Source organism: Callospermophilus lateralis, chromosome 5 (genome assembly GCF_048772815.1).
Source record: "Callospermophilus lateralis isolate mCalLat2 chromosome 5, mCalLat2.hap1, whole genome shotgun sequence".
Taxonomy (NCBI): Eukaryota; Metazoa; Chordata; class Mammalia; order Rodentia; family Sciuridae; genus Callospermophilus; species Callospermophilus lateralis.
In genome coordinates this window covers 76,877,311-76,896,001 of record NC_135309.1, presented here as the reverse complement: position 1 = coordinate 76,896,001, position 18,691 = coordinate 76,877,311, and positions in this window count along the sequence as shown.

Below are 18,691 nucleotides of genomic sequence, written 5' to 3'. Positions count from 1 at the left end.
ATGGTCAAAAACTTCAACTTTTCCCCCAATAATGCCCTGGAATACCTTATTAGTCTATTGTAGATCTGCAATGATGACTATTGAACAATATTGAGCTCCCAGATAATACTGGGTGCCTTCAGATTTATAAAGGAGGTGATTGAGTAAGTTTGGAGAATATGTCTAGTGATCATTGATACTCCAGGAGAGAGAAAAGAAAACAGGCTTTAACTGGGTATGCAATAACAACATGGTTATCATCCAATAAATTGTTGCTATTATTACTTTGAATAAGCAGCTACTAAGTTAAGAATATGAAAAGAATTTAAATACTTCACTTTTATGTATTCCTCATCTAATGTATTTATTTTACTTCTAGATCTAAGTTTCCAATCCATATCACTTTTATTCTCTATAAATATTTCCTTTAATATTTTTTGCAAGGCATTTCCATTGGTGAGAAATTCCTTCAATTTTTAACCAGAAAAATTCCTTATCTTTTTTAAAAAATATATTTTAGTTGTAGATGTACACAATAACTTTATTTATTTATTTATTTATTTTATGTGGTGCTGAAGATTGAACTCAGTGCCTCACATGTGCTAAATTAGTAAGTGCTCTACACTGAGCCACAAACCCAATGCTTTTATCTTTTATTTTGAAGGATAATTCCATGAGATAAAAAAATTCTAGGTTGGTGAGCTTTCATTTCAACACTTTAAACTTTTTCTTTTTCATGGCTCCATTGTTTCTCAAGAGAAGTATGATATATTTCTTATCCTTATTCCTTTAAACATAATTAGCTTTTATCCCTTTTAGATTCTCTCAGTGTTTCCTTTGTCTTTGATTTTTTTTTTTGTTATTTAAATATGATATGCCAAGCTATATATGTTTGTTTTTGTTTACATTTAACTGATAGATAAAAAAGTTTTCCATATTTGTGATGTTGCATGATGCTCGATATCTATCTTTTCATGTATACATTGTGTAATGTTTAAATCATTAAACATATCTATCTCCTCAAACATTTATTACTTCTCTATGGCAAAAAACCTTCAAAATTCTTTCTTCTAGTTCTTTGAAATTGTTATCTAACATCACCCTGCTACAAAAACAGAGAACTTCTTGTTCCCATTTAACCATAACTTGGTCCTCTTTAATCAAACTTTCCCCATCCTTACCTCTCCCTTACCTTTGGCAATTACCATACTACTCTCAATTTCTATGTGACCAGCAGTTTTAGATTCCACAAGGGTGAGATCATGCAGTACCTTTCTTACTATTCCTGGTTTATTTCACTGAAAATAAAATCTCCAGTTCATCTACTTTGTGGCAGAACAAAAGAATTTCACTCTTTTTATGGTTGGATAATATTCCATGATATATATGCATCACATTTTCTTCATCCATTTATCAGTTCATGGACATTGAAGTTGTTCCCATTCCTTGGCTATTGTGTATACTGGTGCAATGAACATGGGTGTACAGTGTCTCTTTAGCATACTGATTTCATTGCCTTTGGATACATATGAAGTAGTAGAGTTGATGGATCTTATGTTAGTTCTATTTTTAATATTTTTAGGAACCTCCATACTGTTTTCAAAAGGGCTGTATTAATTTACATTCCAACTAAAAGTTTCTTTCCTCTTATCCACATTTGTCAGCATTTGTTATCTTGTAGTTTTGATTTGTCATTCCCTGAAAATTAGTGATGTTGAGCATTTTTTTTTATAAACCTATTGGCCATTTATCTATCTCCATTTGTGAAAGGTCTACTTAGGTCTATTGCCCATTTTAAAAGCCAAATTATTTGAGGTTTTGGAGTTCCATATATATTATTGATATCAATCCCTAGTCAGATATATAGTGTGCAAATATTTTCTCCCATTCTGTAGATTGTCTTTTCATTCTGTTGATTGTTTCCTTTGCTGTGCAGAAGCTTTTCAGTTTGATATAATCCTATTGCCCTATTTTTGATTGTGTTTACTATGCTTTTGGGGTCTTGTCCAAAAAATATTTGCCTATTCCAAAGTATGAATCATTGCCCCCTTATTCTTCTAGTAGTTTCATATTTTACATTTATATCTTTAATCTATTTTGAGTTAACTTTTGTAATTTATTCAAGATAAGGACCTAGTTTGTTTATGTGAATATCTGATTTTCCATTATGTAATAATATCTTTTATCTCTTTTTTACTGCTTTTGCTTTAAAGTCTACCTTATTTAACATAATTATGGGCACTTCTACTTTTTAAATTTGATTTGCATGGAATATCTTATCTGTCCCTTCATTTAATCTGTGTGTGTCCTTAGAGGTAAACTAAGATTTCTGTCAGCAACAGATAGCTGAACCTCATTTTTTAATCCATTCAGTCACTTATGTCTTTTAACTGGAGAATTTAATCTATTTACATTCAAGGTAATTGTTGGCTGATAAATTCTTACTTCAGCTATTTTGTAACTTGTTTTCTAGTTTTATTATAATCCCTTTATTTTTTTTCTCTCTCTCTTTCAGTCTACCTTTGTGGTTAAATAGTGTACTCTAGTAGTCTGTTTTTATTCTTTGTACATTACTTTTGGTTTTTCCATTATAAATTTTTGCTCTCAGGTTACCATGAGACATACTAAATATTAAAACTTTTTTCTTTTTTCCCATTCACATATCTATTCCACAAACAAAATAAATTATAATTTAAAGCCATAACATTTTTAAAAGTTAAAGGAGGATTTGTGACATGACTGCATTAACAAGATAGACACCAGTCTAAAGTGCAATACTAAACAGTTGTTCTCTGGTCCCATGGTGGGATAATTACATGAGGATTACAGATAAAATTTTACTAAAGATCTAGAATGAGGCAAACAACCTTTTGAAACAAACTTTCCAGTGGATAGAGACAAGCTGCAAATAATTTCTAGTAAAATTTTACTGCAAGATGGAAAGATCTCCAACATGACTGCTGACTCAGACCCCTCATTTCATGCTCCTGGTCTTGGATTTTGTGTTCCTTTCTTAGTCACATTCAAAACCACAAAGGCTTCTTCACTCTAAGCTTAAATGTGCAATCCCAAGTCTCAGATAATCTCAGCAGAAATGGATGTTAATAAGCCTGTGTTCCAACTTTAACCAGAAGCTCCAAGAAAATGAGAAATTAAAACCCAGAGCACAGCAGCCTTTCTTTAAACAATAGTTTTAACTATCAAATGAGCTCTGACATCTGAAAGACTTTATGCATTTTATAAACAACCAAAATACTGGCTTCATATTTCTTTTTTTTTTTTTTTTCAAAAAAACTGCTAAGTAGACCATCCAAGTTAGAAAAAGAAAAGAAAAGAAACATTGAAAAATGACAGTTCAAAGGGTTTATGTCAGCCCTCTACATGCCCAACTCATTTGTTTTGGGGCTGTGAAGCCCTGTAGAGGGCGATCAAGCAGTAGATGGTCTCTCCCACAATTAGCCCCACAGTGGTCTGGTAAAGCAATTGGTCAGGCAGGCCTCATTTTAGGTGGACGGACACAACATCAGGTTTCTGGAAAAACTTCTGTAGTTCCGGAGCCTCATTCTTTCCAGTGTGAACATGTGCAGTGGAACAAGAGGTATTTCTATATTACCAATCTCCTATCATTTTAGTGTTTCTATTATTTTTGTTTTGTTTTTCAGTCTTCATACTAAGGATATGAGTGGTTTGTGCCAAATTTACAATATCAGAACATTCTTAATTTGTATAATTAATTTTGCCAGTGACTTTCATACCTGCTCAAGTTTGTTCCTTACTCATTAATGTTTCATTTTTAAAAAATATTTCATTCATTAAGTGTGAAGAACCCTTCAACATTTCTTTTAGAATCTTGTGGACACTTACTTGCTTTGCTTATTTGTTCAGAAATGTCTTTATTTCCATTTCACTTCTAAGGGATAGTTTTGCTGGGTATGATGTTCTTGGCTGTTAGTATTTTTCTCCTTCTGTACTAAAAAAATCTTAGTGTATTCTCTAGGTTTCAGAAGTTTTCTGTTATATTTATTTGGGTAAGCTTTCCATTCCTTTGTATTCTCAAGTCCCCTTTGAGCCCAAATAACTTGAATATTTGATCTTTTAATTCTGTCCCTAAGTTCCTAAAATCTTGCTTAATTACTTTTCATTCTTTTTTTTTTTCTTCTTCTTCCAACTGTATATATTCAAAGAGATCTTTCAGCTGACAGGCTCCTTCTTCTGTTGATCTATCCTGCCACTAATTATTTCTATCACATTTTAAATTTCACTTATTGTATTTTTCAGATAAAGAAATTCTGTTTTTTTTTTAATTGCTTCCATAAGTTTGTCAAGTTTCTCTATCAGAGTGGTGAATAATTTCTTTGTGATTTTTTAAAAATTCACTAAGCTTTCTTAAAAGAGCTCTTTGAAATTCTCCTTGTGAGAGTTCTCCCATTCTGATTACTATCTGGTCAATTTCTGACATTTTATTTGAACTTTTAGGTTAAGTAATGGTTTCCTGAAAGTTCTTGCTATTTGTTTGCCTGTGATATCATCGAGACATTGAAGGATTGAGTGCTTACTTCAGTCTTCTTAGTCTATCTTTGTCTCTACCTGTTTTTTCAGAGATACTAATCAGATTGCTTATTTTCTCTGAGCCTGTAGTCATTTTTACCATTTCAGCACTGGATGGCACCCAAGTCTAGGTTTGCCAGGACTCTGATGGTGGCGTGTTGTTAACTGTGTCAGCACTAGTGTGTGTGCGATCCAAACCAGGTTTGTCCTGTATCCTCAGTTGATATGTTGTTCAGAAAAGACTGGAAGAGTATCTACTAAGGAAGGATACTTCAGCCATAGTCATTACAGGATTTTTTTTTTTGTCAGAATTAGCATGAATCCATCAGTTTTGGGTTCCTGTGTCGTGTCAGTGTACACCAACAATGTCAAGATGTGTACACCCTGAGTATATGGCCTACAGAGATAGAACTAAGATCCCTATGGCTACTGTATAGCCCAAGACTGTTGCAACCAGTCACAAATTACGCTGGCTGGCAATGAAAACTAACAGACTGGGGTTATATGTCTTCCCTTGCCACAGAGGCTACTGAAGAGGCTCCTTCTGCAGGCAAGTCTGTAATGGGAATCTTTACCATCTTCCCAATGTTAAATTTCACCAGTCTGGCACTAAGTTTCAGGGCAAAGTCTTACACTTACTACCCTGTCCCATGAACAGTGATTACTACCACACTATGCTGCCTAAAGTTGGAGTAGTGCTGATAAAAGTGACCCCTTGGCCGCCTCAATAGATGGTTAGCTAGAACACACCTGAATCTCACAGCTACAAGAAACTGCAGTCTCAGGGAACCACCAAGGCCCACACCACAGCTGGGAGTGATGCATACTGAAACATGAGGTTGTTCTGGGGTGCAGGTTTAGAGCACCATCTGTGAGCTCTGACCTGGTGATACTTGTGATGCTTGAGGTTGGGGAATAAATGGAGAATGTAGTTCCTTGGCCTCCAAGACTGATGCTAAGCTGATCTCATCTAAATCTCATAGCTACTGGTATCTTCACGTTCTTGAGGTGAGGTGTGCTCCATGCCAGCAATGATGCAGTCAGGCCTAGAATGTGTCTGATCTTCAGTTAGACATGATTCTGGGGCAGGTCTAGAGGCTCCATTTACAAGCCCTGGCCTGCATATGGGGCCTCTAGTTTCTACCTGGGGGGCAGATGTCTCACCACACTGGGCCTGGCACTGGGCTCCAAAGTCCTGTACTAGCTTTAATGACCTGCTCTTTCTTGTCTCTCTGCTGTTTTAGACTGGGATAGTGGTAGTGGAAATAGTCTCTTTGCCATCTGACTACTTCATTGCAGCAGTTCAGTCTGGGACTACTGGCCTGGCAGTAGAGGATGTGGGATTCTGCTTGGCACTGCTTTCACCAGGACGAACCTGGAACTGGTTTCCAGTCTAAGGCTTGCACTTATTTCCTTCTCCCTCCCTCAAGCAGGAAGCATTTTCCCTTGTTCAGCTGCTTGGATTTGGGGGAGGAATGACACCAGCCGCTCTTTCTTTTCTGCCTTCTTCAATATGTATTTTCTTTTTGTTATACTAAGAGCAAGAACTCTGGTCTTTCACCTGGTTTCCTTGACTCCTGTGAAAGTAGTTTGGTGTGCAAATAGATGTCCAATTTAGTGGGTTTGTGGGGAGACAATGCTGGAGAAAGTTAGCCACCATCTTGCCCTGCCCCATCTTACTCGACCTGCAGCCCATTAATCAGTTATTTGAAATTCTTGGGCTAGTAATTCCAGAATATCTACCATATCCTGCTTCATGTTCTGTGATTCTTGGATTTGTGGTTTGATGTCTGTCATTAATTTGGGAGAATTTTCAATCATTATTACTTCAAATATTTCTTCTTTTATCTCTTTTTTTCCCTTCTAGCATTTCCATTATGTGTGTTAAATATTTTGTACTTGTTTCATGGTTCTTGAACATTTTCACTCTTTTTTCTCTTTGCTTTTCATTTTGAGAATTTTATATTTACACATCTTTAGGTTTATTGATTTCTCAGTTGTGTTCAGGGTACTGTTGAACTCACCAAGGAAAATCTTCATTTCTGTGACAGTGCTTTTTGTTTCTAGAATTTCCTTTTTACTTTTTTTTTAGAGTTCTTGTCACTTTGTATATCACCCATCTATTCTTTCATGTTGTCCACTTTTTCCACTGGAATCTTTAACATATTAATCACAGTTACTTAAAATTTTTGGCCTAGTAATTCCCAAATCTCTGCCAAGCATGCCTTGGTTCTTACACTTACTTTGTGTCTAAAATTGTGTGATTTTAAAATTTTGATTTCTCTTTTCACATCACTTGAAATTATTCATTGAAATCTGTATGTGATATATTGGGTAAAAAGAAATTAGACAAATAGCCTTTAATGTGAGGTTTTATGTTAATCTGGCTCAGGGTTTGGCTGTAGCTATCATGTCATGATATGACCTATCATGTCAGAGGCTACAGTTGCTCTAGTGTTGTTGTTGTGGTGGTTGTTATTATTATTATTTGCTATAGACTTTGGGTTCCCTAGAGACTTCTTCTTAAATAGAACCAAAATTTTACAGTTTTTTCAGCTGTATGCTCCTGTTATTACACAGGAGCCTTATTGATGTGGTGGTAAGGTATGAGAGAAAGAAACATTTTATAATCCTCTAATTATATCTCAGTCTCTTAGAAAGCCTGTGCCCTGAGTTGTGATATCCACAGGTATTTCTCAACTTAAAAACAAATCTCACCCTCATATGAGATAAAAATACTAGCAGGACTTGATTTGAGTATTTTCTTTTGACTCAAGAGCCTGCATTGGGTTATTGTCCTGACTCAGGTTGGTTAGGATCTCAAATCCCAGGTTAGTTAAGTTTCAATAAAATATTTTCTTTGCACATAGACCTTTGTTAAGAAGAACAAAATGCTCTGGACATGTTTTTAAATGTTTTACTTTTCCACTTTCAGTGCCAGTAGCATGAGGAGATGTTTCGCTGATTTCCATAAGAACAATCTGGATCCTCTCCCTCAGAAGGCTGGGACCAGAGCCAGTAATACTTGCCACATGGCATCTCTAGATACACCATAATGATGTCCCTCTTCATCCAATCCTATGGACGACTCTGCAGGAAAGAGCTTCTTACCCATTCCCAATTCTGGTACCTGTGTTTCTCTGTACAAATGTTGAAGTATCCATGAGAGTCGCATGTCTGCTGTGGGTGGGGTGGCGGCCTGTGGGAAGGATAGATGTCTGATTTTGGCCTGGAGCATAGCAGCTTGGTCCAGTGGTTGATGGGTGGGAGATTTCCAGTACATACTTTCTGAGTTGTAGAGTGGGGCCCTCAAGTACCTATTAGGGTTTTCAATTACCTTGTAGTAATCCTATGAGTATTACCATGCCTGAGGGAGTGTGACATTAAATAGAAAGTAAAAACAACATAAAACTAACCAACCCACAACACCCCCTCCTCACAAAAATAAAAACAAACAGAGAAATACCATACAAGATCAAGAGAAAAAAAATCAAATATGGAAGAAACAAGTTTAACATTTTGATACTTTAATGGCACATTTTCTCTGTTTTTAGAACCAAAAATCCTGCATTTTATTTAGCAAAGAGTCCTACAGATGAATAGTCTTTGGATCTTAGAGTAGAGCTTTATTTATCTTTTGTACATGCTACTACATTGTTTTGCAAAATAATTATGCCATTTTCTACTCCTCAGGGCATATATGAATTTCAGCTGTTCCAAACCCTTGATGACACTCAGTATTTTCAGGTTTTTAATTTTAGCAGAATGACCAGGATGTGTGGTTTTGCAGTGGCACTTTAGTCAAATTTTAGTTAATGTTTCTGAAAATTAATGATGCCTAGTCACTTTTCATGTGCTTTGTGTACATTCAGACTTTTCCTTTGAGAAGCAGTCTTCTGCTGAGATTTGAGGTTTTACTTATAAAATTTATACCCTTTATATATTCTAGATACAGGTCCTGTGTTAGAAATATGTATTGTGTGTACTCCATGTATGTATAATATGGCAAAATACAGTCTACTGTCATGTATATCTAAAAAGAACAAATTAAAAAAAAGAAGTATGTATTGTGACTATCTTCTACATTTTTTGCTTCTCTCAATAGTTTTTTGATTAACAAGCTTTTTAAATATTAGTGAAAACTGAGTTTTCAGTTTTGTTCCCTCAAGGTGACTGTGTTTTGTGGCTTACTTGAAAAATCTTTGCCTTGCCAAACCCATGATTGACCACTAATCGTCATTTATATTGTGAAATGGAAACCAGGTAAAATGTTCTTTGTACCGCCCAATTTGTCCAGTACCATTACTGCAAGGACTTTCTCTTCTTCCCACTGGAATGACAGTGGCATTGCTATCATAAATAAGGTGACAATACATATGTCTTCTTTTAGATGCTTTCTTTATTTCCTTTTATCTATGCATCTGTTGTTCCATAAATATCTTAATTGCTGTCAATTTACAGCAAGACTCGATGTTAGTGTAAGTCCTCAATTTTGTTCTTTTTCCTTCATATTTTTTATCCTTTGCATTTTCACTTCAAATTTAGAATGATTCTATCAATTGGCACCAAAGGGAACCCATTCTGATTTTTTTATTAATATTATTGGTATTGCGTTGCCTTTTTAGATTGTTTTGGGCGGGGGATAGCGTTTTAAAATGTTTGATCATCTAATCCATGGTAGTGACAGAATTCTTTATTTATGTAGACCTTAACTTCTTTCAGCAACATTTTGCAATTTTAAGTTACAGAGATCTTGGACATTTTCATACAAAATTATTTTTTTCAGCGCTGGGGTTATGGCTCAGTGGTAGAGTGCTTGCCTTGCACGTGTAAGGCCCTGGGTTTGATCCTCAGCACCACATATAAATAAATAAAATAAAGCTATTGTGTCCATCTACAAAAAATAAATATAAAAAATGATTCTTTTCAGTTAAACACTGATATGTACATTTTATATTTCCCTTTTTAAATATAATATACATTGTGACAATACACCTGGGAAATGATGTGCTATGCTACTGATGGTGGTAAAAGAATTCAGTTTCTATAAGCAATATAAATTATATTTGTTGTTATAAATTGAGATCAGAGGAAGCATCTATTTGAAGAACCAATTAATCATGTTAAATTATCATTAAAAGGTGGTGAATATGAATTTGAAATGAAAGTCCAGAGGGAGAAAATATTTTCTTTCCAAAATTTTTGTATAATTTCACTAAGAAACTACTAGTATAAACAGATGCTGGGAAATCCTATTCAGATTTGAGACAAGCATGTACACACACATGTATGCATGCACAGAGAGATTCCCAGAAATCACATCCAGCAAAGTTAAAATAGGACTAATTTTTATTTTTGTGAGTTCAACCTTGAGAAGAAATCTATCTTACATGCAAATATGATAATTCGCTCAAGGCTGGTCTAAGAATTACTCACCTTGAGGACAAAGTAAACAAAAATGAGGTAACCTTAAGTAAAATGAAGAAATAAATGTGAAGTGCATTCAAGCCTCCTAATCATACTTTTTGACACATTGTATTTAGATTATGGAGAAGTAGATAACTACACTCAATTCAAATAGAGACTTGAGCGGAAGAAAAAATTCTCCAAGTTGAAGAAAAATAATTGTAGTACTACTGCTAGTAGTAGTAGTAATGGTAGTAATTTTATTATTCTTCTAGGCAACGTTCTATCTTAGGTATGTATTGTCATAAGTTTATAGAGCTACAGATATGAGAAGAATCAGGAAGCTGACCCTAGAGAACATACTTTGAAACAGGGAGAGTACCTAAAAGGTAATGTGAGAAACCTCAAAAAGAAAGATGATCTGAACAATGTAAAATTATACAAACGGAAATAATGCATATATATTTCATTCTTTCTTACAACTAGAGTTTTTGGTATTTCTCCCCCTCTTCTCTCAATTTATCCAAACCCTCATACAAATTTTCTAAAGTATGTAACTATATTTAAGTCTACAAAACTTACATTGATGTATGTCATTAAGCTCCCCCCTTCAAAATATTTCGGTGGCATTTGTGGTCACTGTCCTATAGTCCTTAAATAACTAGAACTTTGCTTTCAGAAAAATCTACCTAGAGACAAAAAATAATCACATTTGCATTTCTATTAGGAATAAACATTGTCTCTAGGGACAGTATGGGTAGAGCTGAATGACTAAGGAAAACAGCTTTCGACAAGAAGGAATTTCATTCAGAGAGAAATGTTTGATGTTGTTCCTTTGATGATTATAAGAAGAGGAGATAAAATTAAAGAAGTTTATAATTATCTTAAAATTTCTTCCTTGATGATAAGCACACATGCTGTATCTTTTGAAATCTGTCTCAAATATGACTTTAGAATGGTATAGTCAATGAAATGACTCAGGTCATAACCAGGTTTCTTCGTTCATTAAGAGAGGAAAAAGGTGACAAAATAAAGAAAGACAGAACAAGGAAAAGATCTGATTCTTGGATAAATGTTATTAAAGGAAAAATGAGGTTCTCTCTCTCTCTCTCTCTCTCTCTCTCTCTTTTTTCCAATGAGTGTCATACAACAGGCATCTGAGAAAACTACCTATGCACCTTCCCTTTGTGTACCTCACCACCCCAAACCACACTAAAAATAAATAAATGAATCAAAAGAAAAGAAAATATCAGCTCTAAAGTATTGATAAAAATATCAGTATGGTACATGGTGAGCCAGTCCTCACCAAGACCCTAGTGAAGACCTGTGTTGTATCAACTCTGGTGGAACATGAAGTTTTTATGGGATGAATAACTAGTTGGTTGGGGCTGAATTGTATTCTCCCCAAATTCATATGTTGATGTCCTAATCACCAATACCTAGGAATGTGACTATATTTGGAGGAAGGGTCTTTAAAGACATAATTAAATTAAAATGGAATCATTAGAATGGGCCTTAATCTGATATTACTAGTATTCTTTAAAGAAGAGAACATTTGGGCACAGATGCAGAGGAAAAAAAAAAATCATGCTTAGGCCCTGGAGAATCCAAAAAGAGAGACTTCACAAGAAACCAAACTCACAGACACCTTGATCTTGGATTTTTACCCTCTAGACTGTGAGAAATAAATTTCTATTGTTTGAGCCCCTCAATCTGTGCTATGATATGGAAGCCTATAAAACTTATGTACTGGTGTTAGTAGACAGCCAGCCCGTGTTATATCTGAGAAGTAGTAAGTAGATTTTAAATGAAAAGGGGCCTCCAAAATTATGAAGAAAAACATCAAACAAAATAGTTTATGTAATTAAAAATAACCAAAACAGGAGCAGACCTCAACAGATAAACAAACTGTCTTTATTAAGCAGTGGAAGAATGGCACATTTTCAGGGAAGAAATGTCAACTGGTTACAAGAGAGGTCTGTTTTTTATAGGTTTTAATGAGAGTTACTCATAGCAGAATGTTCAGTGTGACTTAATTATTAGAGACTTAAGACATGTTGGTTGGGCAGCCAGGAAACTAGTTGTTCAAGTTCAAAGTCTGAATTAGGAAAACAGTTATAAAAGCTCAAAACCCATTGTTACTGGAATAACAGTCCAGAGCCCATTGTTTGTCTTCTCCACCCAGGACCCATCCTTTCTCCCTGGGAGTTGTTATTCCATATCCTGAATGCATATAATGAATTGGAGTGTCAATAACGAATCTTGTTGATTCCTGCTGAGAAGGGGTGAAGTAGGGTGAACTCCTCCTTTCAGAGTTCTGGAAGAGAACATGAGTACCCTAGCAACTGAGGCTGAAGAGGGGTATATATGGAAGGAGCCTCAAGGATGTCATAGGCGAAGTCCCTTTTCTGTGGTTTCAGAGAGGCAGACTGAGTGCAGGAAGGGAATGGCTTTGACATACTCCTGGGAGGCAGTTTGAGCTGAGCAGGTCACCATACTAAGAAATTGTTTCTGAACAAAATTAAGAATATGAAGAAAAAAATTATTATAAGAAAAATGAGTACTAGAGGGGTTAAAAGAGAAGCCAGGAAGTCCACTATTTTAAGAATCAACTAGTTCTTGCCTCCATTGTTCCACTCAGTCTCCTAGTTGTTTAACCTTAACCCTTATCAGTCCTGATTGATTGACATAGAAGCAATATTCTTCCTCAAGAAAGAGGCAGAGGCCACCTCATTTGGCAGTAAGAAAATATAGGACCTGATGATTCTGCAGGACAACAGATGCCAGGGAATCCATTTGATTTTGTAAAGTCAGTACCAAATCTGTGACCTAATGGATATCTTCAATAACCTGTTCTGACAACTATTTATAGTAGTTAACAGGGATTCTTACTCCTGCTTCTCTTGTGTCAATTCCAGTGCATATCTCTAGCCCTACGAGTAAGAGAATAAACCAAAGGGCTCTCTTGTGTCTGCTGTGTGCCATTATTGAGATAGGCAAATTTTGGTTGTTAGGTAAAATGTCAATTTGAGGAGTAAGAAAGGCCATAGTACAAAACGTCTCAGAATTTGGGGGGAGGAGGGCATCAGGACTGTAGGACTGATACAAGTGTACATCTTAAGTTCTATTAAAAGAATTTTTATTTTTTTTAATGTCTAAGTATGGCTGTATTTTGCTTATTGTTTTTGTTAGGTGTTCAAGACCAAGCTGGTCAAATTGGCCTTGTTCCTATTAATTGTTAAGAGTCAGCTGAGATCCCTTGGGGGTCACTCTAGGGGAACGTATGAGTAGCCTTTTACCTCTGCTAGTGCCATCTGCCAGGATAAGTCAAGGTCATATTGATGATGTGGCTTCTCTTGGAAGCATCAGAGATGTCTCCCTTCTCCAATGACCCTCCTCTTTTGCAGCATGTTCACTAATTGGCTTTCTTTTTCCAGGGTCCCAGGGATCCCCCTGATCAGGAAGTCATGTGATCCAGAGTTACAAAGCTCTATAGAAGTTCCTATGTTCCTTGGGTTCAAGCTGACTCAGAGGGCAAGAGCCAAATATTGGTTTTCTTGGCCCTCTTATTTTAATCTTAATTTTGTAAGCCTTGGTCTTAAACATCCAGCAAGCCAGTCTCACCAGTCTTAATGTGAGAGTACTGGGTTTTAACTTTAATGTCTATAATTTTACAGTAATTTATCCCAGTTATTTAATCAGGGTCTGTATTAGTACTAGGAGGTAGCCTTATATTCTCTCTGTCTATAGATGATAGGCCATTATTTTAAATTAACTCAGGTTGTTATAGTGAATGTTATAATTCTATAAGTCACTAACAGATGACATTTAAAGTTGACAAAGAAAACACAATGTGAAATTAACAAGAGTTAAAAGTATATTGGGTTTGCATAATAGCTATGAATCAAGAAACATAATTTTTATAATCCTAAATCTTTACTTTAAATCTTAGTTATATACCTCAATTTATTACAGTAATCTTTACAACAAAAAATTATCCTTTGAACACAACTTTAAATAAACTTAAGTCTATCTACTTTGAATTATCTTATCATGAAATAAGGTAAGAGGGAGAACCTTAACTCCCGGTGAGATGGAGCTCTTGGCAAATCTTAGGTAAAGTGTTCTAATTCTGAAGCTGATGTTTGCCTCTTTCTTAAATAGCACTTCACAAACTTTACATATATTGTTTCCTGATATCATATGAGTGTTAGCTAAAATAATATAACATTACATCTAAAACACGAATCAAAGAAAAGCTAAGAGAGTTTTGAACTTTCTCTTTGTGGAAATGTGGCAAAATGTTTTTATGTTTCACAATGTTAACCTCTAAATAGATCAGGCTCTTATTCTCTTTTAAAAATACATTTAAATTTCTACCTCAGTGTGAAGGTGACATAAAATTCAGGTCTAGTTACAGAACATTAAATGATATAAATAAATCCCCAATTAACTTTGTTATTTTTTATAAGTCTAAAATTACCATTACAGATAACTTACAGTTTGGGAAACACCAGATTGATAAAATGCTCTTTTAAGCCTCCTACTTCAAAGATTTGTATACCTGGAAGATATGAATACATTTAGAATGCAAAGAAGACAGTAATAACACCACAATTACATTGATGTTTTTATGTTAGCCAAGTTTATCTTTTAAACTTTTAAAGAAAAATTTAGAATCTGTAATGTAACATAATGCTCTAAAATGTCAGTTGCTGTTTGTACAAACACTAATATCTTTAAAACCATTGCTCTAACATAGATTAAAATTTATTTTATAGCAGTAAATTAATATTTGACCTTAGGAAAAAGCCTTGAATAGTTTATTTTTTTTTTTAAGTTTGATGTTATTAGAAGTTTGGGGTTTTTTTTTTAATTTTTTAAATTTTTTTTTAACATCAGAAATTTATTGGTTGCTCAAAACATTACATTGATCTTGACATATCATATATCATCAACTTAGTTACACACAAACTGTTTGAAATTTACCCTTCACAAACTTTCTGCAGCTTTCTTAGACATTCTACTTTACCATACAAGACTTTCCTATCTAGAAACATCTCTTATTCCTTATATTTTTCATACTTAAATATATTTCCATACCTAGAACCTTCTTGTATATCATTCATAGGTGTTGACCCTTTCTTAAAATTTACATCCTGAAACAACCCTTATGAATTTTCTTAATGCAGACAAATTATTTTACTTTAATAAGATGAAATAATTTTGTTATTATGTTACTTTAATTGAAACCCAATTGAAACCTCTTATATTCTTTGTATATAAATTACACCTGATATAATCTTGACTCCTAATAACCTTGTTTTAGTGAAGACAAAGACATAGCAATCTTAAGCCTTTTCCATTTGCCAATTCATGAAAACATGCATAATGTTTAAGTCTATTACCCTAAATTCAAGAAGTCTAGAGTACTTGATTTTATATTTAGCAGTTAGCATTTTAAGTTTATAAGTTAAACAGATATCTTCTTAACACATTTATAAAGATTAATCCCATTGATGTTAAAATCTAATTCACTTATTTCTAACTGTTAAGAACCCAAGATATCAGACAAGTGAATTGAACAGTGTTTGTCATCTCTTCCTTGTTGAAGAAAAATTCTAAAAAAAAATAGACTTAGACATCAACATTTTATTAGTTGTTTGACCACCTGGAAAAACTTGTGAGTTAGTAATTTTAAAGACGTCTTTATTTTCATTTGCTTACCTAATTTAAATTGAACTTTTTAGATCACATGGACTAAAGGTATTTATTCCATTTTTCATTTAAATTTTAATTTATGAGTTCTTATTTACCTGTCAATTTTGATACCATGGACACAAACACATGTAGACATGACAATACACAGGTGTGCACACATACACAAAATAGACAAAACCCAAATCTTGCAGCTGTGTGTAGGTAGATCTCCACTATAATGCTACAGATGTTATCAAAGCCTCTATTAAATTGAGAACTAACCCATTGAAAATTTGGCCTCTTGAAAAAAACCTGTGAAAACCTCTCTAAAATAAGACTGATCTGAAAAATACATTAATTTAGGCATGCAGGATCAAAAACCATGAGCTCAGCACACAGTTTACTCTTGGCTCAAGTGGGTTCCAATATGAAAGAATGAGAGAGAGAGAGAGAGAGAGAGAGAGAGAGAGAGAGAGAGAGAGAGAGCGCTAGAGTGTGCACTGAAGTCATTTTCCCTCCCTGTGCTGCAGCCATTTTAGGTTTCCCAAGCTGCTGGAATTTTTTTACGTAATTTTAAAAATTTATATATGACAGCAGAATGCATTACAATTCTTATTACACATATAGAGCACAATTTTTCATATCTCTGGATGCATACATAGTATATTCACACCAATTCATGTCTTCATACGTGTACTTTGGATAATAATGACCATCACATTCCACCATTATTTCTAACTCTATGCCCCCTCACATCCCCTCCAACCCTTCTGCCCTCTCTAGAGTTCCTCTATTCCTCCCATGCTCCTTCTCCCTATCCCACTATGAATCAGCCTCCTTATATCAGAGAAAACATTTGGCATTTGGTTTTGGGGGTTGGCTACCCTCACTTAGCATTATCTTCTCTAACTCCATCCATTTACCTGCAAATGCCATGATTTCATTCTCTTTTATAGCTGAGTAATATTCCATTATGTATATATGCCACATTTTTTTTTATCCATTCATCTACTGCTAAGAGCCACAGCCAATTAATATGATGCATGGCATTTTTGATTGAAAGGTGATGCCAGCTAGGTATTGGCGGCTAATTCAAAAATAAAGTTTGTTCCTGTTTGAGTGGCTCATGATCTTGTGCCCAGCCAGACTGCGGCAATCTACTAAGGGCATCTAGGTTGGTTCCAGTTTAGCTATTGTGAATTGTGCTGCTGTAAACATTGATGTGACTGTGTCCCTGTAGTATGATGTTTTTAAGTCCTTTGGGTATAGACCAAGGAGAGGGATAGCTGGGTCAAATGGTGGTTCCATTCCCAATTTTCCAAGAAATTTCCATACTGCTTTCCATATTGGCTGCACCAATTTCCAGTCCCATCAGCAGTGTATGAGTGTAGTTTTTCTTCACATCCTCCCCAACACTTATTGTTGTTTGTATGCATAATAGCTGCCATTCTGACTGTAGTGAGATGAAATCTTAAGAGTGGTTTTGATTTGCATTTCTCTAATTAAAGCTGCTGGAATTCAAAAGACACTTTTTCTCCCCCCAACCCTTGGGTCTCAGACCAGTCCCCTGTTGAACCTACAGGAGTTTTCCATTTACACTTGTATGTAAGCCTGGTGAGATCTGATAGAAGCCAAGGGAATCTGCTCCTTGAGTTACACCTCATGCCTGGGACATTTGAACCATTTTTATTCCCCAGTTGGTAATCAGGCCACACTTGATGCAGAAAATTATTAGGCATCTGCTTTATCTCAACTGTGATTAGGTCACACCCTACTATTGCTTTTGAAGATGAGGCTTCCCTCTGAACAAAAATAAAGAAAACAGAAATATATTTCTTTGGCTAGAGGCTTTGGGGTCAGTGGTTTCTGTCTTTCCTTCCATGACCTGTGGCTGGGACCTCCCTCAGAGTGGATGATACTAACTCACCGTTTTTATAATTATTTTAAAATCAAGGAGGACATTTGCCAGCTAGCTGTGTCCTTAAAATTTCTTACATGTTACTCACAGAATCATGATTTTATATGATGCTTCTGAATTTGAAGTGGGAGGTTGTGAGTGCTCTGGGTAATATCTTCCCTGGAGAAAATAAATAATTTGGATTCCTGAACTAGGGCAGATGAGGGATAGTTTACTCTAATTAACTGAGACAGATCTTTTGGTCTTTTTCCTGACAGATAAAAAGAGTACAGGGGAAAATGTGTCTTATGAGAGTCCACAGAAGGTCATAAAAGTCTCCTCCTTCAGGGAAATTTGGTTCCTCTTATTAAGTTTATTTTGGGCCTGCATTTTTCCTCCAGAGAACAGGTGTTTTGTTAAGGAATGTGATATGTCCTGTCCTCAGAGGTCAGGCAGGGCTTCAAGCAAATTTTTTCTTGGAAGAGAAAACATGTGGGATCTTTTAGTTTGATATAAATAGGGGAATGGTGTCTAGCAATGTTGGGTTGAGAGGTAACCCAGACTGTGGGGTTAATCACAGTGAGCAAGGAATAAGGAGGCTTAATGGGTGCAGGGACTAGGTCTGGATAGCATGTATTAAGAAGGTGGTAGTGAACTTTAAAGGAGGAATGATGATGAAGGCTCTTAATTAGTAGAGGAGCCCACGACCCAGTAGGGGGCTGGGACAACTTGGCACAATTACAATAGAGTGGGATAGTGAAAGGGATCCAAACATGCAAAAGGGTGGGGGGTTCTTTAGTGAATATGTAGGGGTTCCAGAGACTCCTATAATAGGAGGTTTTGCTTTGAAAGTGGGTCTATCCCATTAAGTCAGAAGGGAAATAATCACCCTGTTGACAAACACAAAAGAAAAGCAATTGGTTGTTCACCATCCCTGTAACCCAGGGCTCCTCAGATGTATATATAGCCTGAGGTGATAGTAAAGACAGATTGAAAGACAGGTAGTTAGTGTAGCTAGGTAAAACGGGTCTGATATTGGGTATAATAGAGAAAATGTAGTCCAATTTGAGTCCGGGAAATCAGAAACTGAACCTGGGAGATTAAAATGTTCATGTCCCCAAAGTCTGGCCTATACTGCCCATCCAACTGTTAATGAAGCAA